The sequence below is a fragment of the Odontomachus brunneus genome, unplaced genomic scaffold, assembly GCF_010583005.1.
Source record: "Odontomachus brunneus isolate Ranch 3 - 2012 unplaced genomic scaffold, Obru_v1 Obru_scaffold_079, whole genome shotgun sequence".
NCBI lineage: Eukaryota > Metazoa > Arthropoda > Insecta > Hymenoptera > Formicidae > Odontomachus > Odontomachus brunneus.
Genome location: NW_022639529.1, coordinates 216,001 through 239,881, shown reverse-complemented (window position 1 = coordinate 239,881; position 23,881 = coordinate 216,001). Strand labels below are relative to the sequence as shown.

General features: G+C 37.1%; 1 protein-coding gene and 1 long non-coding RNA gene across 3 annotated transcripts in view; one reads left to right on the top strand and one right to left on the bottom strand.

Moving 5' to 3' along the window:
- LOC116847554 (toll-like receptor 6) overlaps positions 1–23,881 on the top strand; it is a 140,784-nt gene that overhangs the window by 109,797 nt on the left and 7,106 nt on the right. The window lies entirely within an intron of this gene.
- Positions 1,994–10,111, bottom strand: LOC116847555. Of its 2 annotated transcripts, XR_004378783.1 has the most exons (4): positions 9,966–10,111; positions 6,690–6,774; positions 4,827–5,891; positions 1,994–3,584 (listed from the first exon to the last, which is right to left on the bottom strand). It is a non-coding gene; the product is annotated as an uncharacterized LOC116847555 (long non-coding RNA). The 2 variants fall into 2 exon arrangements; XR_004378782.1 differs by lacking the exon at positions 1,994–3,584 and having other exon boundaries at positions 4,372–5,891.

Genomic DNA, 23,881 nt, shown 5'->3' with positions numbered 1-23,881 from the left:
GCATAAAATACAAAATATAAAAGAGCCGGATACAAAGGGAGAAAAGTGGATAATATACAGGAGGATTATAAGAACGTAACGTGCGAGAGAGCGCGCTTTCCGTTGTCGGACGAGATGTCGAGTCTCCGTGTTAACAGCGTTATAACGTGCACGCGGCGCCTACGGCCACGATATATCGCGATTTTTTTTTACTAGAATACAAAGTGTGTACAAAAAGGTACAGGGTTAGGAACTAAGCCTATTCTACCCATTTGGTATCTTGTGCTATAATTATGTAACATGCGGATCCCTTTAACTCGAATCATGCGCAGTATCCGAGTTCCACGCACAATACCAACCCAGTAATGCTTATACATCTAGGACTAGTGTGTCTTAAAGGCAGTACCTATACCAACATTAAAATTGTAACTAAAACTAAACCAAACTAATACAAATGCGAATATAAATATTAATATAATATAATATTAATTCAAACTCTAACTTTAAGTGTAATTCTACACGCATTTAATGAGATATTGAGGTAGATATATCGCGAGATAAACGCGCGGCATTAGGCGGCATCTACTCGGACTTTTCGGGAAACTCTTCGCTCGCGCGCCACAAAGGACTTTTCGTGACTCCGGCTGAAAGCCGAGATGCGGTCTCCCACCGCGCGTCTCTCTCCCGCGATTCCCTCTTTTCTCTCCCTTTCTCTTCCTGGCGTGCTCGGCTCCTCGAAGCCGTGCACGTTGGTAAGGGAAGCCGACCGGTTTTAAATACGGCGATAAAGTGCGCGGCAGCGTGTCGCGTTTGTTGCCATCGTCATCGTCGTCGTCGTCGCGCGACGGAAAGCCGAGGAGCGAGCTTTCCGCAGACTTTCGAGCCGGCGGCGGCAACGACGAGGAACCTTCAATTTTAATGAAGCTACCGCGGCTAGAGGGAAAGAGAGCGGAATATACGGAGCGTGAGTGACGAAGAGAGGAGGAGAAGGACAGCGAGGGCGGGGGTAAAGGCGGTTTTCGCGAAACTGAGGAAAGTTTCGCCGGGATCGCTCCTTGAAATCCTACCGGGAGCAAATTCGACTGTCGCCTCCGTGTTTCTCCGACCCCGAGGAAATAACGCGCCCTCTCCCGGCGAACTTGCCGTCTGTAAAGAAGCGGGGTATATAATATACACTCGGCGACCACGCATTGTGAGTTCCGCTATTAATTCGCCAACGCGATCTCGTCCGTTCGATCGTGCACACGACGAACGAACGAACGGTATTACGGCGGCGTCGCGTCGCCGGTATAATAACGCGGCGTGTGTGGGCTGTCGGATAATAACGGCGCGCGTTGAATTTTGTAGAATAATCCCGTCGAATAATAACGGCACCGCGATCGGCGCCGAACACCGGCGCCGGTTCAATCGTCGAATCGCGTCGATTCGGTTTAATCGCGGCCGCGCGTCGTGTTACCTTTAGATATTCGAATGAGATGTCGCGCGTTTTAATTCGCACCACGATTTCATAGCTCACCCACACTCTCTCTCTCTCTCTCTCTCTCTCTCTCTCTCTGTCCCTGTCTCTGTCTGTCTCTCTCTTTACCTCTTTTCCTCACCTCTCTCATGCAGAGAAAAAGATCTTTTTTTAATTTAACATTCTTATTTGTCTGACTGATATTTGGTTGAAACAACATATGCTTATACAAAATATTACTTTTTTCAATAAAAATTTTGTCTTATTCAAAAAACTATTATGTAATAAAAAAAATACTATTTGAAAAATAATATCTTTCAATCGAATAATATATTATTTAATTACAATAAATATATTACAAAAATTATTTAGTTACAATAAATAAAACAATTTCTTTATTATATAGAAATGCAAATATTATCGAAATATAATTATATAGAAAAGCATGTTGTTTCATATAGAAATATGTTGAAAAGTTGTATTATTTCGTTGAAGATAACCATATTATTTATACCTGATAAAGAAACACTATTATTTAAAATAATATTCTTCAAAACTTTTTTTAGATTTAATAATTCGAGTTATTTGATTTGGATTTCTTAGAATTTGTTTCAATCTTTTTTTGGATTAACCATTAAAATATTATGTTAAAAATATGAAAGCAATCATGGAATCATTGGTTCACTAATATACATTTAATTAATATACGTCGCAAGTCGAATGTTGTTGTGTTGTCTCAATACTTGTCAGTAAATGTTACAATGTACCGTGAACACTATAAGAATACATTGTATAAGTACAAGTCGTAAGAATATCTTCGGAGCATAAGGATCGTCGCAGCTTGCTTGATCATCAAAGTTAAGCAATGCTCAACTGCGGTCAGCATGGACGAGGGTGTCGGCCATGTTGTTTAGGATCGAAACTTTACAGAAAGATACGCAAACGTTTGGATCCTGTGATATGATCGGTTAAATGAAACAATATCATTTTGAAGCTAAAATTAATATGTTTTTCGTTTCAAATAAATATTTTATTTAAGAAGATATACAGGGTGTCTCAGAACAATCTACGAAGTTCTCGTGAGAACGTAGAACGGGTCGAGATGAACATAAAAGTCTTACATCATTTTGTGATATTTGCAATAATAGTTGAGAAATTAATTGCGAAAAATTAAGGAAAAACGCGCGCTGAATAGTTGGAGGAGAAGCGCTCGAGCTGCAGCGCGGATCCGGATCTTGTTTGCGTGCTCAATCAGCGTGCGCGGGTTCGAAATCGCATCATTGGATATAAGTACAGGCATTGGTGCGATGTTCTTCCACTCATCCCGCACCGGCATCCGCATGCTATATTATTGGGCTGCGCAGATTCGATCGCTCCTCTACCATTCAACGCACGCTTTTCCTTAATCTTTCGTAATTAATTTCTCGGTTATTATTATAAATATTGCAAAACGGTATAGGACTTTTATGTTCATCTCGACCCGCTCTACGTTCTCACGAGAGATTCGTAGATTGTTCTGGGACACCCTGTATATTATTTAAAAAGTCCACACAATCGTACAGTCGTACTTATTGACCGAAATATTTATAATTGCGTAAGTGTGCTCGTAAGGCCTGACCAGAGTGTTTTATTTATTTACTTTATTTAATTACTGGTCATCGTAATCACTAACGATCACGCAATTGTAGAATGGCCATTAGTTTCTTCGGATCATTCCAATGATGAAATTTGTTTGAATGCAATAAAGTTTATTAAATCCAAAGAAATCTTTTTCCCTGCGTACAGTCGCGTCCAATCGGACGTTTCAGAGTCGCGGAAATGAAGATCGGGATTAGAATCCCGCATTCGGAGTGACGCATTTCCACGACGCTCGAGAGTAGATTAGTTGCAGGTACAACGTGAATTACTCAACCAGCTGCGGCCCGGATGTACGGGTGCATTTCCGGCTGAAGTATGGAGGCTCTTGTAAGAAGCCGCTTTCGATGATAACACGTCCGAGCGGAGTCCTCGATCTTAATTTCCACGACAGACGCTCCGACGAATCGGAAGTTTGCCCAACTGAAATTACAGTCTGTAAACAACTCACCGGGACTCTAATTAATCGATGTAGACTTAATTGAGGCGTCATGCTTCGTGTGTCCACAAAGACCTGCCGAGACATAAGAATTTATTATTTCACGCTAGAAGGAATGTGTGCGATTTTTACTCGGACTTTCATTTTTACAATATAAATAAACGAGGACGGAAACGATGTTAAATTTACATAAATGTTCATTTTTACATTATTATTTTACATTATTATTTTACATTTTTACATTATTATTTTACATTTAGAAAAATTATCTTCTATCTAAAATCCATTTATTATGTATCATATCGAAACATATTGATATGTACACTGAGAGAAAAAAATAGTTGGAATAACTATAATCTCACTATATTTTATAGTTATCATTTTGGCCTCAAACATATATTTATAGTTCATCTAAACATGAAGATGTAGTAGAATGAACACAGATTTATAGTCACCATCTTTATATTACTCTATATATATGGTAAAGCACCTTTTGGGAATATAGTTACATGTATCTATATTTGCCAAATATTCCAATTGTATTGACTATAACTATATAAAATAGTTAATTTCTCTTACCATTCAATATTTGCCACCTTACCATATTTTTTATTTCAAATAATTATAATTCTTGGTAAAAATTTTACACGGGTCAGTTATACTATACTTATATTGTAAATATTACAAATATTATAGTAACATTTACTATAAAAATTATATTCCTAACTATAATATTTTTACTATGCCATTATAGTTCCAAATATCATACATTTTTCTCTCAGTGTATATACTTTTAAATTTTTATGGAATGTTAAAGTGTGGAGTTTTAAATTTTTATAACATTTCTAACATCATGTCATGATTTTATATTCTGCAAATCTGACTGCCTTAGATTAAGATGCCCAAAACATGTATGCCACATGAATCCTAATCTGGGAATGTGTTAATTTCGCGATTTCGCGTACAAGTAGCCCGTCCACCGAAATATCCGCCATAGCTCGTAGTGGCGTCAGCGGTGGCGACGGCGACGGCGGATAAGAACAGGCCCAATAAGAGAAGGACGATTAATCGAGAGATTTCCGGAGCGTAATAACTCGGCGAAAGAGACCGCCCTGAGAAATCTGATTCGAGAGTTCTTTTAGCACCGATGGACACAGCGGATAAGAACGGGCCGGGATTTATGTTCGAGCGGCGGCGTCGCCGCCGCCGCCTACGCTGCCGCGAGCGCCGACGAAAACTCCAGATTTTCGTCCGATATATTTCTTCACGGCGCGTATATACACCTATTCCGCCGTCGGTCTTAATTAACACACTCACGTTAGTATATCCTCCCTGTGGGCTGCGGAATGGTTGAAACAAAGGATAGCGGCCGCTTTGTTCCTCCTCCGTGCGAGGCTCTTTCGCACGCTCGGCTAGGGCGTGTCCGTTCTCGCATAAGCGAGAACCTTCGGAACCAGTTTCGCTTGTTTGTAAACACGCGGGAGGATTTCCATTCACCCGGAGGAATTCTCCGGGCCAGGACCTCTCTCTGTCTCTCTGTCTGTCTCTCCCTTTCTCTCGAGCACGGGCCCTTCGGTCCATTTCATTACTTCGCTGGCGGTTCGCCTGACCGACCGGCCAGGGAACTCGAGTCTCGCCATTGTCGCCAGAAAGTTCCATCGTTGTCATCGCCGTCGTCGTTGCTGTTGTCGCCTCGAATCGACCAATACGGTCGAGCGAGTTCTCCTCCGCTTAAAAACAATCGAGTCGCCGCGGTAGAAGCCGCGACGGAGACGCGGAATGTCTCGGAAGCGGGCAAAACCCGGCCTGCAAATTGACTCGTAACGCTAGCAGGAAATCCGTTGGCTCCTCGCTCTCTTTTTCTCTCTGTTTGTCTGTCTTTGTCTCTCTCTGCCACTCTCCTTCGTCCTCTCTGTCTCTCTCAACGTGCTCGCCTTCGTCGAAGCGAACACGTCGTACCGGTCGCGCGCAAGGATATAATTTCATTTTCCGCTCTTTGAACGCTTTGTTTTGCGAATTATTCACGCCTCCGTCGTTTCACGCTCAGAGATTCCTTTCCGTAGAAAAGCCTATTCTTGTAGCCTTTCGCGTTATAGCCCCGTTAACTTCCGAAACAGCCAATGGTAGCGTAAAGTGAGCACATTTATAAATTGCAAGGGCGGGAACGCGTGTTCCTTCAGACCTCCGGGCGTCGTGAAGTACTGCCCTCCTTTCAAAAGAGAAATATAGCGGTCGGCAGTCGCACCGGTCGAGAGGCAGTTTTACACAAGTACGGAGATCGACACAATTCGAGTAAAAACGTTTCCTTTAATCTACGTTTGTATTGGTTTCTTGTTTATTTGTAAGCGCCGGTGTGTGCTGGCAGTTGAAAGGAGTGACTTTCTGAAAATCAAAGAGGCGGATGTTATTTTATATTAGTACAGAGGGAAAATGAATTTTGCAAATTTAGCGATTTGAACTTCGTCAAAGCGGCATGCAGAATACACTTTCTATACACAAGAGATCACTTGAAACGTGTTCGACGTTAATTTTGATTGGTTATCTCTAACTCGCATTCAGAAGCGTAATTGGCCTACGAACACAGAAACTTGAAGAGCTACGAGTCAGAATAATGTTCGTTAAGGGGATGTCTGGGTGACTTCCCAACTTTGGCAGGCATGCGCTCTTATACGCAGGGCAATAAAAATGTCGGTAATGTCTGCCGATTACTATATTGACATTCTCGACGTTACCGATTCAGGCAAACATGATAAGTCATCTTAGTGTAATCTGTCAAATAGAAGGATGTTTTAGCCACGGTTGTGCCGTAGATTTCAAGGTTACGTCTATATGAATTACTTACGTGTAATTTACTTAACGTTTACACGGTTTTATTCCTTTGTAGACAATGTAAATTACGTAGACCATTGTAATATTATTGTATTCTACTATGCGAATTTAAGTTTTAATTCTTAAGAAATGGACATCACAATCGAATATGTAGAGAATAACTGATCGTGATTGGCCAAGACTTAAATTCGCATTGTAGACCATGTTTAAATCATGTGCACTCTATAACTTCTTTTAAAGGAAACATTTATAAATTTATTGAGCAACTGAATTTACACTGTATAAGCTACTTCAACTATAAGGAATAGTATAAATAATGCAAAAATACTAATAATTCAAATATTAATTTACCTGAGCGTTTTTAAACGACACATTCTTCCATACACTCTATGAACAACCTCTTAGGATCAGAAGTGAGCAGAGCTACTGCTATTGTCTGTCAATAAAAAATTATATATTTATTAGTATATGTATGCACGTGTTGTTATTTATGATTTACATTGCTGGTAGCAAAAACGGAATATAAAGTTCGTGACAGAGAAGAGAACAGTTGCAGCGTTTCTCAATGGTAACGCGGAAACTATCTACTCTGTTATATCCTGCTACATCACATATACACGTCATTTACATACAGATTAGTACTTGATATTTTCATATAAACTATTTTTTTTATATCAAGCTTCTAAGTTAAGTTCTGAGGGTGAAATAGTATTTTATCACGCAATTTGTGAAAGGTGCGGTGCCTTTTTGATGCCCGCACAACCTGCAGAACTTTTGTATAAAGCGACTGTTCTTTTCTGCTGACAGTTCTGTATGTATTGAAGTAAGAATGAGCAGATATAATTTCTGAACTTTTTCTCATTCTTATTATGAACTCTACCAGCGCCTCATTAATTAACATTTACATTATTAACTTGCAAAAGGATTTATGATTCTGTATAACCATAAACGAATATACCACAAGTAAAAAATGTCGATAAAGCTCGCTCTGACATTCTTTTAGCGCTCGGTGCATCGTCACAGGTCATTGGACGCAATTTAATTGTTTTATTTTTTAAATTTAATTCCTCTTTTAAGCAATTTTAACTATTTAAATGTATATTTAATAACTTTTATTCTTTAATAAGAGTCTTTTACAGAGCAATGAAAAAGGGAATAAAAACAAGTTATTTAAAAATACGATTCGAGAAAAAAATTTGAGAGAAAAATTACATGAAAAGAATCTCTTTAAAGAAATGAATTAATTCTTTATTTTAATTATTACCACAAATATTACCACAATGATATACCGAGAATTAACACTAGACTACTAAAGCTAAAAACTAGACACTAGACTACTAAAAACTAAAAGTTTTTTTTCTTTATAAGGAAAAAAAGAAGACGTTACAAAATTATGGAAGAGGATGAGATTAAAGAAGGGAAATCGAATAAATAATAAATTACTCTAATGCGCAGATAATTACAAGCCAATTACGCGACCAATTTATCTGGCGCGTCGCCTGCCTGCCGCACGATACGTAAAGCAAATAACGCTACGCGAAACTTTCACGGCTAGATTTCAGCCTCGCGACAATACTTTCACGGGTCTTCTCCGTTGGGCGCATTATTTACAATCTTACAAACGACTAAACGCAAGAACAACAACAACGCACAGCAGTAATAACGATAGATAATAATTTACGCGACCAATATTCACCAAACGAACGATAAGTAACGCGAGACAATTCACCCGACGCTAGACGCAATCTAATTGTGTCTCTCCCGACGCAAATATTTTCCACGACTCAACATTATTAGGGCGCTCTGATTAACTCGACGAACTAGGTCAACTCGACATCACATGGATGCTCTCAATAATTCCACCGATATTTCATGTAACGCGCTTTATTCTCTTTCGATACGGCGCTAACATGACACAAACGCTTACACACGGAGAAAAATAATTTGCTGGCCCGTAAATCTTCTGCTGATCTAGCAAAATCGTTATTACATGGACAGTAAAAAGATTTGCTAAGAATACTAATCACTATTTGCTGGATATAATTTGCTGAATCTACAAATTATTTTGCTGTAAGAACTATGATGGATTTATATAAGCAATTGCAGTTTTGCTCCAATAAAAATAAATTTGCTAAGGACATTATTTTGCATCGATAGCAAATTAATATGATTCTTAGAACAAATATACTCGACAAATTTTTTTATCCTGGCAACGAAATTACTTCTGCTCTGATAACGAATAATTTGCAAAATTAGTTACGTCAACTAAATTTTTTTGCTGTCACTTTGAACATGCAGTAGCAACGACGATTTTGCTAAAAGAGCAAAATTATTTTTCTCCGCATACCTTATCCCGCAACGAAATCGCGTTACCACAAAAGCTATCATTACGACACTAAACTGTGCACGTAAACATATTAACAATACGGTTGACTGCACAGCTGACGAGCCCGGAAGTGGACGGCCGATTTGCGATTTACTCAACGATCGTTCCATGTATCGCAACTTAAGGATGTATCTGAGCTATATAAAAATAGTACCTATTTGATAAAACTTTGGGTAACTTTTCCTTAATTATCTATAATATACTGAAAAAAAATTTCAAGTCGATTCACTAAACCGTTGAAGAGTAATTATTATGTTAATTTTACACGTGTTCTTATGGCAAAAGCAACTTTTCTGAATGTGAAGAGTAAAAACGTATAGAAAAAATAGTACCAAAAATTTAAGTATTTTTATACATATAAATCCTGAATTATCGGAACTATTTGCGGAATTTGATTAGTTTTCACAACACGGTTTCAGAGAAATTAATTTTTATTTGTGACAATTTTGCGATTATCATAAGAAGTTAATAATTGGAAATGCGGTAACGTTGCAAGCAGCTAATATCAAATGAATAACCTATAAATCAGTATAATAAAGTTACGTCGTAAATTCTTGTTTTGTCTGCATTGTTTCATGCAGAGGACAAGAATATAAATTAAATAATTTCGATGAACAATAAGATAAGTGTAAAATTTGAGGCTTTTATTGTTTCATTTAACCTGCCAGGACAGTGCATTACTGCCAATATACAAGCCACAAACTACATGGTACATGGTTGCTACGTTTAACTTTTTTCATTAAATATTTATAATAACAATAAATAATATTGATAGTTATTGTTCAGACAATGCATATTTACCTGTTTTAACTTATCCCAATTACTTTTTCTCCTTTGCACTGATGGATATTGATGTTAAATAAATACAAAATTTAATGTTCTAAAGTTGAATTCAAGGCATTTTCCCTGTCAAAAGTTTTATTATAGAAAGGTGAAGAAAAGCAAATAAAAGTAATAAACTGTTGAGAAAGTAAAAAATAACTTTTTAAATAAGAAATATATTATGTTAGCCACTGTTTATATCACTTATCACTAGGTTTACAACACGTTTGAAGCAGATATTCCAATTTTTCGTTTTTCAAGCACTTTTGTCACCGATTGTATCTCAGATACATCCTTAACGGCCGTCGTGAAAGCGAGATGACGGACACCGTCGTGCTCGTTCTTTCGAACGATTCACAACATTTTACGGCATCAGCTCGCGGCTGTATAAAAGCTTCGTCTCACCAAGGATCACTCACCAGGATCTAACGTGACTCGCCTCTGTTTGTGTCCTCTCCGAATTGCTCGCACGCTCGCTCACTCACTCGTCGTTCACACATCCTGTTTACTCGCTGCCGTACCATGTAGTGCAGAGCGGTCGGCTAGCCAGGTGCTCCTGGGATCTAGGATCCGTGGCAGGGATCAGTACGGTCGTCTTATTGGTCCTTCGCGGGCGCCGCGCGCGCCATTTCCAAATCTGCTTCTTTGATCACACCATGAAGAGATAAGGAGATCGAACATGATAGGGCGCGAGTAGAGAAAGTGGTTTTGGCTCGTGTCTAATTGAGAGGAAATCTGCTGAAAGGAATAACTCCTTATGGTTGGGCGCCATTTGTAAAGCAATAAATTGGAGCGAGATAAAATATACTTGTCTCATTCTTTTTGCACCAGTTTAGTAGTGCAGCTATTTAACTAAAGAGCTGCACTACTGAATAAGAGTGAGACAAGTATATTTTAAGTTCTTTGCAGCTGCACTGCTGAACTGATGCAATATATTGAAATGAGACAAATACGTTTTCACACTCTAACTTTTTGCATTTCAGCAGTGCAGCTACAAAGATCAGGCCTTTTACTTCGTTCTAACTAATTGCTTTACAAATAGTGCCCAACCATAAATTATTCCCTCTCAATTAGGGAACACAAGAATCAGGACCACTTTCATTTCACACAGTTCGACCTCCTTTTCTCTTACTTCATGGGCCACACGGACGGCGAGGAGACGTTCTTTCTGACTTTTCTCAGCTCTTTCGTCCGAGATGCATCTATAAGAGCTCTTTCACTGTCTGGGTGTCCATCGGACCAGCACCCCTTTGCCGGGCAAACCTCGATACATAGCGCGGGTCCTCGCGCGAAGTCTCACGTGTGAGGTGGTCATTCCGTTTCCTCGTCTCTCTTCCCATCTGCCGTAGCTCAGACTCTCCCTTTCTCTCTTATTCTCAGTCCGGCCAGCTGTTGCGCACTTTTTCCCTGGTTCCTCGTTGTCTCACTCTCTTCAGCTGGTCAGACATTGTAACACGACAAAGCACGAGAACGCAAGCCGCAAGCTGTCGAGCGAAAATGCGCCTGTAGCTAAATAACTTGACCCCTTCAGACCTGATCTTTTTTAAAGCAAAAAAAAAAATGTCAAAAAATGTCAAGAAATGTCATGTGTTTCAAAAACAATTCGATAGATGGAGGTTGTATACAATCTTAGTTAGAATCCCTATAGTAAGAGTCTGGCCTGTTTCTAATTCGACAAAACATGTCGTAGACAAGATGAGATAAGATTAGATGATATGAAGGTTGCGTTCCGAAATTCACTGCCAGTATTGAAATTCTATAGTATACGTAACATGAACTATAGATTTTCAGTACTAACAGTGAATTTCGGAATGCAGCCGAAATAAGACTTTTCTAAGATGTGGAGAACTCATAGAGCGTGACAGTATAAACATTATTAGTCAAGACTAATGTTTATTAATATTAAAGTACTAATAGTAGTTATATAAAGAAGTAATAAGCAGCAGAAGTAAATAAATATTTATAATAAAATAATATATATATAAACATTGTAATGCATGCAAATGTGTCGAATAATAATAATGTGTCAAAAATAATTTTCTAACTTGTTATGTTATATTGAATGTGTAATATATATATATATATATATATATATATATATATATATATATATATATATATATATATAAATTATGATATATATAAATTACAGAAAATGAAATGATTGAAAACACGTTTCTTTCTTTCTTGTTCCTTTTGTATCATTTGAATAATATTGCTCGCAAAGCATAGATTCGAGACATCTTATTGGTTCTGCCATATTTTGTCAAAACCAATAGAAAGTTTGACAACATAGGCCTCTTACTATAGGGACTCTAATCTTAGTAAATATACTCAAAGCAAAAGTGTATACATGGTTGCTATCACAGATTCAATATTTTAATTCAGATATTGATGTAGTAAACCAGTGTACATTATAATGTGCGTGAGGTCTGAAAGGGTTAACGAAAAAATAGTCGCGTCAGATGCCTCCTCGCGTAGTGAGTTCTCACTCTCCTCGGCCGGGTTCCCACCCGATATTAGATACGCAATCTACGGTACTTCTTGCCGCAAAGATTTAGATTCATTACCACGTCACAACTTATCCCCTTTACAAAGGAAAAAAATGCTTATTTACATATAATTACTGTGGGAATTCTCTTTCTTTTAAAATGGTAATAAGTGATGTTCAATTAAGAAGTCGTTCCCACGTAAATCGATTTATGAGGTACGAGTGTTTGTCTGGATTTGACTTCGCCTTGTTCGGATCGCTACCTCTCGACGCAGATCGATACCTTTCGTTACTCGCTCACTTTTTCTATACGTGACGACGCAACAACAATCTTCGTTTCTCGCTCGTTTCGCGACTCGATCTACCTCTACGACTTTGTGTCTCCACAACTTTGCGACTCCGCGTCTCCGAACTCAACTCTTCTCTGCTCTCTTTTTCAACGCTTTATGTCGCAGCTACCGTTTTGTCTCGAATCGTGTGATATCAGTATGGTATCAATATGATACATGATTACATTAATAAATATGGGAGATTATAATATAAGAAATAATATAAACAAGATTATAAATGTCACTACATTACAAACGTTATATTCGCAATTGCTAAGTTTTAAGATACTACATTGTATGTAGTACCTAATATGTATTTTTTCAAAAACTTCGAAACGGTCATTTTGATAAAAATAAATCTTTAATGATTGATGGTTCTAATGTTAAACAACAGCCAAAAATATTTTTCAACGAGTAGAATGTATTAGCGATGATATGCATTGACGGTTAACGTTAATCGTCTGATGTCGATAACGTTACATGTTGAAAAATGCTTATATAATCCTGAATCGAAATTATAGCTGTACTTTCGACCAGCATTTCCAAATATTTGTATATTTTGAAGGATCAGAATGTTTCATAGAAACTAAAGTTCTACTTAGTGCCTTTAAATGACAGAAAACAAGGAGGATTTCTCGGCAAAGTGATTTTACAGAATTAAGGAGGGAAAAAGGGATTTCGAGAAAAAATTATATTTTCAAAAAATCTGAGTGCATTAATTATAAAGCTCATTAAAACACATAAAACTTTTATTTGAAAATTTTTTTTTGTATTATTTACCGTTCCGATAATATTCGCTCAGAAATATTAAAACCGATTTTTTGTTAGAAGGTGTTTCACCCTCTTATTGGCCATATTTTACGTATAAAACAATATGTGTCTTTTATTTAGACCTAAACTACAGCATGTTAAGGGGATGCTGAAGCTAAAAACTTTACCGAACTTTACAGAACACTGCCATTTTTCACTGCAAAGTTTACATCGTATTGGTTACACAGAATTACAAATGTTTTTACGCAATGAAAGTACGTGCAAAAATAAATAAGAGCATTGCTCGATATGTGTCGAAAACGAACAAAAAATTTTTAATGTAAAATCTCAAGCTGTCAGTTAGCGTAATATTTTCCTAATCCAAAAGTTCTGCAACTTGCACATACCGAAATTGTGGATGCTCCAAGCAGAAAAATTTTGAAGAACATTACCTTCGCATCCGCATTTGGAAGCTTAAGAATATCGAAAAAGTTTGCAGAAAGATTTCTGCACATATTAGGTTTTCCGTTGAGTATGGTAAAACAAAGCAACACACATTCATGTAAGTTCTGTATATACAAGAAATACGAAAAGGATAGTGTGATTATGTTAGTGACGATTGTCTCTGTATTATCGACATTGTTCGAGTTCGTCATCGACTCCAGTATCCCCTTAAAAGCCCATCAAAATCGGAATGTAACACTTGGGTAGGTTTACTTGTTAGTAGTCGATACTTGAAGATTGCACGGCGTCGTAGCAACGCGGTTGCTGCACTGAGAGAAAAGACTGGTAACTATAACAAACTGCATTTAGTTACAGAAATTCGTTGAATCCTTAGTAACTATACAATACTGAATATGATAATAATTACCAAATATTTAATAGATCGGGAGTATGACGTAATTGCAGTAACAGCAATTAAATAATTTAGTAATAGTTACTTATAAATGTAATGTTAAATATTTAATATGAAATATATTACAGTTATGAACAGATATTTGATAATTGTTATGAAATTGTTATATCCCATGTAATAAAAGAGTTCTATTTTGTTACCAGTATAAGTATGTTTTGTTGCAGCACAACGAAAAATTCATTTATTTGCAGCTATTACATCGTTTCACTATCTATTATTACAGATGGTTGATGGAACCTACCAAAAATTTTGTAACTATTACAAAATCGCTTATTTTACTCAACTATTCAATAAGTTTTATTTACCAAATATATTTTGGAAGAAAATAAACTTTATTTCTATCAAATAAATAATTTATTTTACAGAACTAAATTAATTAATAAGTATTGCCATAGCTTTGGCCCGCTATATTTACGTCTACCATTTAGTAATAGTAACCAAATTTTGATAATATTTACTAAATTCTTCTCTCAGTGTGGAAAAATCGACGAAGAACCCAGTAGGAACGACAGGTGCGAGTCGGAGATGGATCCCAAATAACATTAGATGGGCAATCCGTTCGCCCGGCTGATTCGCGCCCGCGCAAATAGACGTCTCGCGTAATCGCGACGGACTTTATTGCCGGACCGAAATCTTCCGCGTACGCTACAATTTAAGTTACCGAGTTCTCATGCACTTTCCGGGCGCGCCGCGTCACGGCCGTAGAAAACACAAAGGGGTGTCCATTTGCCATCTGATAATAATTGGAAAAGTTATCGCCGGGATGGAGTTTTGCCCGCAACTAACGTTCTCCCCACCGCCTGGCGTTCTCCACTGCCCCCGCCGCGTGCGCCTTTCCCCCCTCGCCCCGTCTTTTTCGCGCCCCTTCCGCCCGAAACTATTCCGGCCGATGTAAAATGGAGAAACTTTCGCATCAAGGAATAACTTCCGCCGCTTTTGAATGATATTACTTCTTTCCGCCGCGAATTCCCGGGAAGTGCCTGCGCGGCTCCTCGACGGGGACTTAAGCGCGCCCAGTGATTTGTCTGGTACACCGCGGCCGCGTTGTTACCGTCTCGCGTGCCTGTGCTTGTACTCTCTCTCGAGAGAGAGGCGGAGGAAACTTGTTGTTCGTGAAATATAGAATATTTAATCCGCCGGATGACGGCTTCTCTCGGCGGTTTCGCCCCGAAACCGTATCTCGAAGTGGCGGGTACGGGGCTGCTTGACGGCTTCGCTCGGTGAACCACGAGGAGAGATTGGGCGAGACAGAGGGTGAGCGGAACCGCGGCCGGATGCGCAATGTGTTAAATGATAACAGTCGCCGGGCGAATTCGCGTCGCGACGATCGAGGAGACGTCGCGGCGGCGGGACATCGGGTGGTGTCGACCCAGTTTCTATCGCGGAGTCGCATTAAACTCGATCTTCGATAAAGACTTTGCGCGAGCGAGCGAGCGAGGCAGGCGTTTATATTAGGGGCGTTCGTCAATCTCAGTTTCAGCGACGGATTCCACGACGGATTTCCCCGGAGCCGATTCTTCCGGAAATCCGGGGCTACTTCTCGCTGATTTCAGTGCTCCGGTATGCTGAGTATATTTTGATAATTAAACCTGAATTGGAGCCGTGAGAAGCGGATGTGCTTTTAAAGATATATTATTCGTATCTTAAAAATAATAAACAATTTTCGAGATAATTATAGGTTAATCTATATTGCATCTAAAAGTGATGTAACTAATTTGACATTTTCAGCACTTGTATCAAAAGTTATTTCATTTTGAAGCATAAGCCTAACAAACATGATGTCGTCAAAAGATATCTTTAGATTTGTTTTTTAATTGATTGTTAGAGATGCCATTAAGGGGACTGGAGGGTCAGATTGCCTGAAAATCGTGTTTGTTCTTTCACAATTTTTTATGACAAACTGAATAAAAATGTGAAAGTGTTATTTTGACGTATATTTATACCACATATAAAGAGAGAAAAATATAATTTTGATGATCAAATATTTGACATTTTCAGCACTTGTATCAAAAGTTATTTCATTTTGAAGCATAAGCCTAACAAACATGATGTCGTCAAAAGATATCTTTAAATTTGTTTTTTAATTGATGTTAGAGATGCCATTAAGGGGACTGGAGGGTCAGATTGCCTGAAAATTGTGTTTGTTCTTTCACAATTTTTTATGACAAACTGAATGAAAATGTGAAAGTGTATTTTGACGTGTATTTATACCACATATAAAAAGAGAAAAATATAATTTTGATGATCAAATATTTGACATTTTCAGCACTTGTATCAAAAGTTATTTCATTTTGAAGCATAAGCCTAACAAACATGATGTCGTCAAAAGATATCTTTAAATTTGTTTTTTAATTGATGTTAGAGATGCCATTAAGGGGGACTGGAGGATCAGATTGCCTGAATATCATGTTTGTTCTTTCACAATTTTTTATGACAAACTGAATGAAAATGTGAAAGTGTTATTTTGACGTGTATTTATATCACGTATAAAGAGAGAAAAATATAATTTTGATGATCAAATATAAGTGTATGGTACATACAGTTAAAATATATTTCGGTTTTATTTTCAAGGTCGTCATTTTGCAGTAATATTTTGACTCTCGGTGGTTCAATCAAGCTGAATTCTAGGTAGAAATTCCCGTAAGCTTATCGTTATCGTATGAACCACTGACAAACTCGTGAAAATATTTAATTTTAAAATATTAATTTTTTTACTATAAGAGAACTGAAAATTTAATAATATTCCATTAAGATATTTGCAATTTTTACTCAATTTCTATCATAGTGATATCAACTGTATCAATACATACTACATAATTCAAATATAATCGAGACTGATGTTGTAGGAACCAAGCTTTCGTTGCGCAGAGATTTGTAAATCACAAAGTAAAATATCTCACCCAGTTGGAGTCTATATTATACTTTTGCCAGCGCTCTGGAAGTTTCTTCATGATTTCTTCAAAGAAGGATTATGGCTAGCATATCTTGCATACTTTCAAATGCGTCGTCGTTGCTCTCAAAACACCAGTCTTGATACATTACACATTACGCACGATACACAGACAGTGATAGCAAAGGGTCATCTGTGATTGTGAATGAAGAAAGAGGATACGTTAAAAGTAACGGTAGACTTGCATGTTGCTTCTGCATCCGCAAAATATCCGAATGTGTTCGCGATCGAAATCGACAGTAGTTGAACCTCTTCCTCTACTATCTTTCTCTTTTCCTTTCAGAAATAGAATGGAAAATGGTACATATCTAATTCGCAGCTCCTGAGGACATTTCATAGTATAGACTATGTCGAAAGTAGGCTTTCGACTAGAGAGGCTTGCAGCTGATCAAATTAGATCTTATATAGAAAAAAAGGTCTAATTCTAAACAAATCGCAAAGCTATTCAACACAAACTGTCCTGCTTATACTGGTCGATGCTATTAAGAGGGCTGTGGGTATCACGAGAATCACTGTTTCAATTTTTTCCGACTTTTCGAAAGCCTTTGACAAGGTAAATCATCAATTGCTAATGCAAAAGCTGCAATCCTACAATTCTCGAATTCAGTGTTAAGCTGACTGTGTTCTTATCTAACTTTAAGAAGGCAAGTCATCCGTGAGCCATGTCTTTGTAAAAGCTTATCCTAATATAGAACTTACTTAAAGTTTGATACTAAGTCTTTTGCTTTTAACTTTATTCCTGCCAAATTTTAAACTTAAATTTTAAATTATCACTCGTATCCACATATATATTCTATGCAGATGATTTGACGATTTATATGCAACGATTTGACTGCAACTCAGATGAGATTGATAGAAATATTGATAAGATACAGAATGATACAGATATGATTGTTGAATGAGTGAGAAAAAATTGATTAATCCGGAAACAAAACGCAGGTCATTATTTAATATAAATATAAATTAAATATAAATGATCTTTCAGAGTTGCGTCGGCTTATATTTGGTATGAGATACCGAAGGTCTTAAGAAATTTGTCTGAGTTAAATAACTTTAAAAACAAATTATGAATAAATATATTACTAAAAATAAATATATTATGCGAAGCAATTGAAAACGGAACCTGTGAACTATACACCTTATTCACTTACATATTTATATATTCATTTACTTACTCATGCTGTCATTTATTTGTGTTCTTGTAATGCTTTTTATTTTTACATTTATTTTTTATTTCTTTTATTTTTGTTTCTATTTTTGTATATGAGCCCGCGATTGAGGGAATATTTTCTAGAGCGCATAACAAATAAATTTCTTTCTCTCTCTCTCTCGTGTGAATTTCTCTTTGCGCGTTTACAACTCAAATCTCAATGATTCGATCGCATAATTCTCCTCGAGAAGATGAAAGATGGAAAATGAAAAATTTCCTCGTGAATCCGCCGAAATTTTGTCCGCGTAACTTTTTTCTGACACCAACCAGCCGATGAGACTTGATTGGACGAGAGACTAGCGTGAGATTCAAACGATGGAATGCGGAGATTGAAATTGAAAAAGTTCACCGACAATCGCGATTGACCCCCACGAAGATAGCGAATATGCGTCTTTTGTGGAGCGTGAGAAATCATATCGCCTTTCACGAGTGCTTGGAAACGGGGAAAAAAATTAGACGCGAACCGCGTATACTGTTGTCGTGGTATCTTGACAAATTTAAGTTCAGAGAGAGAGAGATAGAGAGAGAGAGAGAGAGAGAGAGAGAGAGCAGCAGAGGGTAGCGTGGCCTCTCCTAAAGTCACCGCTGAGCTTCGATACATTCGCGGGAATGGAAAATCGACAGATACGCCGAAGCTTATGGGCCGCGCAGGGTGCACTGCGAATCCGACGCTTTCATTACCCGGGCAAATCGAATTTCGTGAGGATTGTGTTACTTTACCACCGCCTCGCGGCCGCTATTTCCATTTTGGCCAACTGTCCGCGAATATAATGCTGCGGCGCACAGCGCCGAATGTACAATACGTTTATTGTTACTTGGCGGTGACCGCGAGAAGAGAACAAGATTGCGTGAGCTACTACTATTGAAAACAAGAAAAAACGATAATGAAAAAAGAGAAAAAGGAAGAAGCAAGTCTGAAACCGACATGCGTGTAAAATATCGTTTTACAACCGCGTTGCTTGTTCGCGAAAACTACAAATCCGCACGACGAACGGTTTTTCGAGGACCAATAAAAGATAAAACGCGCTTCTGTGTTATGCTCGTTTTACGTTTTCTACGATGCAACCTTGCAATATTTCGTTAATTCGATAAACTATTTCTTTTTTATGGATTTTGTGAATGAAAATGCATTTTTCCACTTCTTGACCACTTCTGAAACGCGCCGCGATCTGGAAGATTAAATTGAATCGAAATTTCAGTTCTACGTTAACCTTGGAAGTCTCTTCTGTCGAACATCAAGAATCAATGGAGAAACTCGGGATAAAACATTATATAGACTATTGTACTACTTTGGTGCTACAAACGATTACTTACTGCCATTTTGTTCATGTTTAAGCTTAAAGGAGAACTTCACTAAGAGCTCCTAAAATGATTCTTTTCAGATTCTGTACTATTTTAAAAAGTACGAACTTTTAGGAATTGTATATTCGCAATTATATTTAATATTAGATCGTCAATCAATATAGTGACGAATAGATTGGCAAAGACATTGACAATTTCATATTGCAGTGAATAAAAAGGTTATCCGTAATTTTTGGGTTGAGTTCTCCGTTTTGTCCAATGAAAGAATTCATTTTTCAGTGGGAAGATTCTTCTATTGGACAAGACGGATGAGTTTACAAATTAAGGATAACTTTTCTATTTACTAATGTACATTTGCCTACCTAGATATTGTTATATCAAAAAAGATATAATTTCATCCTTAGCGAAATCCTTTTACATATAATCTGAAAAGATTTTTCCAAAACCAAAAGCACAAAACCTTCTATAACTCGAGAAGTTCATTGGAAAAGGAAAAATCTCCAGTTACAAAGTGCTATCCGAATTTGTAGAAATGTAATTAGACAGTATGAATTAAAAGCTAATAACTAGCTAATACTGACAGCAGGCTAGATTAAATTTTCTAGCTCGTTACTAATTCATTGGTTGATTATTCACTGAAATATAGAATCAGGTTTGTGGTCTAACCGTTGTCCAGCCTAATATATCAAATATGATAGAGTAGATGCGCGTTCTAAAATTGTAAAATACATAATTTATATCATTACTAGCATTTGAAAATTAGATAGCAAATAAAAATTGAGCTTACGTTCATAAAAATCTCAAAAAAGTAGAATTGAGCGTTACTGACTAGTAACTATTTATGGCTTTTCATCTTATAACTGTAATTTTGTTTATTGATTCATCAGTGAAATATGCAAGTTTTTCATAAAATGAAATGTGAAATGTGTTTTCTCAGTGAGAAATTCAACAAAAAACAAGGATGAAACATTCAAGAACAAAATCCTATCTATATTATAGAAAAATATTTCGTAAAGAACCACCGTACCGTACGACTCCTTTGATCCTTGAGCTGATCCGTGAAAATACGAGTACGTTTGGTATCTCGCGGGTCCGAATACATTTCGGAGCTTTGCGAGCACAATAATTTACACTCCTCTTTCTTGACATAATAATTACGATAACGTATAGCAATTCCTATATTGTATTTCTCTTATAATATTATTATAACATTTAATTATAAAATTATAACATTGTTGAAAGTCAAAACTTCAAAATTCTTCTAACAAAACTATATAACGTTCTTTATATATGAAATAATAACTGTTAATTTGGGTATATTAGTTTCAAGTAAATACTAATCTTTTTTATATTAGTTTTATATTAGTTTTCTTTATATTAGTTTCAAGTAAATACTAATATTTTTCTTTGTATAATCCTATATTTTAAGCGAGAACTTTTATCAAATTTATATTTTAAGTGAAAACTTTTACCGAAGAGTATTCCTCTACTAATAAAGAGGAATTGTGTTTAGAATATTTTTCTCTTAGGTTCATAGATAGAAAAAAGAATATTCTTGTTTGGAAAATATCTTTATTATTGACATTTTAAAATAAGATTAATGTTAAAATGAGATTATATGGCGTTGAACGAAGATAAGTTAGTCATTACTCAAGAATATAGTCAAATTAATACAATTATTTTCTTATAGAATATTAGAATATTAACATTCTTGGTAACATATTATTAATTAAAGGTACATATTATAAATTATTAATTAAAGAAGATTAGCGGATGATCGCTCGGGAAAATATATTATATAATTCATAACTAAAAATCTACAAAATTATTAGGGAAAAAGTACATACGAAGAAAAATAATTTTGCTCTTTTAACAAAATTGTCGTTGCTACTGCACATTCGTAGTGACATCAAAAAAATTTAATTGATGTAACTATTTTATAAATTATTTGTTATCAGAGCAGAAGTACATTGTAAAAATTGATGTGTTAAATTTAACACATTTCATATGTCTTAAATAATCCACTCTCATTTATGTGATTTAAATTTAACACAAAACAAGTGTGTTAAAAAGTAACACGCATAATATGAAAAAAATTGACACAAGAATTTAACACTTGAATACCGTTAGGAATCATAGGTTGTGTTAAATTGACATATTTAATATGTCACATAGATTATGTCAATTTAACATTTTCATTTCATCAAAAGCGTAGATTAATACTTCTCTTAAAAGTTAAAGTAACGTTTTATTTTAGTTAATTTAACATTATACATATGTCAATTTAACACAAACTATGATTCCTGACAGTATTCAAATGTTCAAATTCTTGTGTTAATTTTTTACATATTATGCGTGTTACTTTTTACTACATTTGTTTTGTGTTAAATTTACATATAAATGAGAGTAGATGATTTGGGACACATGAAATGTTAAATTTAACACATCAGTTTTTATAGTATAGTTTCGTTTCCAGGATAGAAAAAATTTGTTGAGTGTATTTGTCCTAAGAATCACGTTAATTTGCTATTGCAAAATAATGTTTCCTTAGCAAATTTATTTACTATTGGAGCAAAACTGCAACTGCTTATATAAATCCATCATAGTTCTTGTAACAAAATAATTTGTAGATTCAATAAATGATATCCAATAAATAGTGATTAGTACTCTTAGTAAATCCTTTTGCTGTCCATATAATAACGAAAAGATATTGCTAGACCAGCAGAAAATTTACTGTGCCAGCAAATTATTTTTCTGCATGCAGGACTTTTTTATACAATTTGATCTAATACAAGCACACATGTTGTCACTACAGCTTATCTACCTCATATCATATCTTGCGCGATTATTCACAAATTTTCTTTAATTAATATCTCGATAATTATTGCAAATACCGCAAAATGGTACAGGACTTTTATGTCCGCTTTAATCTGCATTATGCTTCTACGAGAACTTCGAAGGTTGTTCTGGCACACCTTATATAAGAAAACGGTTGTGTTAATTTGACTATATTTGTCTTGATTGCAAACTAATTTTTCTTCGTTCAACGCCATATTATCTCATTTTAACATTAATCTTATTTTTAAAATGTCAAGAATAAAAATACTCTCTGAACGAGAATATTCTTTTTCTGTGTAGAAGAATCCTCTTGAGACCGTATATAAGAGGATTCCGCTAAGGATGAGATTATATTATTTTTTACGTATACTTCGAGATTCCCTTCTGATCTTTGGAATCCGACAAAGAATTCTCAGAGTTAATAACGAATCCAAATTCCGGTCCGAGGAAGAGACCGTCCTCGTCACCGATGGCAATCGTACAACGTTAGGAAGAATTCATACACCTTGCCAGAAAAGCGGAAAACAGCAAGGGAGAGGAGCAGGGACTGTCGACTACCGACTATTGTAAAAGGTCCCTCCCAAGAACTCTGTAATTTAGGAGCTTTTCCTATTAAACGACGAGGATTATAAAACCAAACTTTTTGACCTTGCTCGAATAACACTTTCGTAGAGCGACGATCGTACCAGGATTTGAGATCTAATTTTGAGATCTAATCTGAGGACGATGCCTAGCGAATTTTATCTAATCTTTTTCTTAATTTAATGGTATAACTTTCTTTCTCTTCATCCTCGCTTGCGGGAGGACGACCTCGAAGAAGATCCCGGTCGACTACCATCAGAGTTCTGTTTGGCTTCTGCTCTCTTCTTTTCTGCCAAGGTGTGAATTCTTCCTTAGCATCGACGTAATTGAAATCGCCGATCGCGGTTACGCCGCGGTACCGTTGCGTCACTGGCGCGCCGCGACGCGCGAACACACTGACAAGTTGACGCATCATTACGGAAACTGTAAACGCTATGAAATTCTCTCCGGGCCGCACCAGCCGGCGGAATTAACGATCGGCGAACGATCGCGCCTCCGTGCGCGCGATCGCTTCAGTCACTCGGAACCGCCGACAGTGCAGGATCCAATCAAACTCGGTATTCCGGTGCGCGTCCTGCCGCCGTTGCTGCTGCTGCTGCTGCTGCTGTTATCGTTGCCGTTGCCGCGCGCGCGCTGCGTTTGGCCAGATGTGATTTTTCGCAATCAATAACTTGGCTGTTTACGCACCGCTTCCTATGCAGCGCCGCTCGCTTCGCTGCCCCCGCGGGGTCCCGGCATTGTAATTACATTTGCACCGCCGCGCGCGCGCGCGCGCGCGGGCGTGGAGCTTTCAGAATTCTCCTGACGGAATTTCATCGATCCCCGGCGCGCACGTAGATCGGCACGATAGAGGATATGCCGAGAGGGGGCGAGACAACGGGAGCGCGCACCGACCGCGACGACTATATTTATTGTTTCTTTGAGCGTTTAATTAAACTGGCGCGACCGATGCGCGTGGCGGATGTAG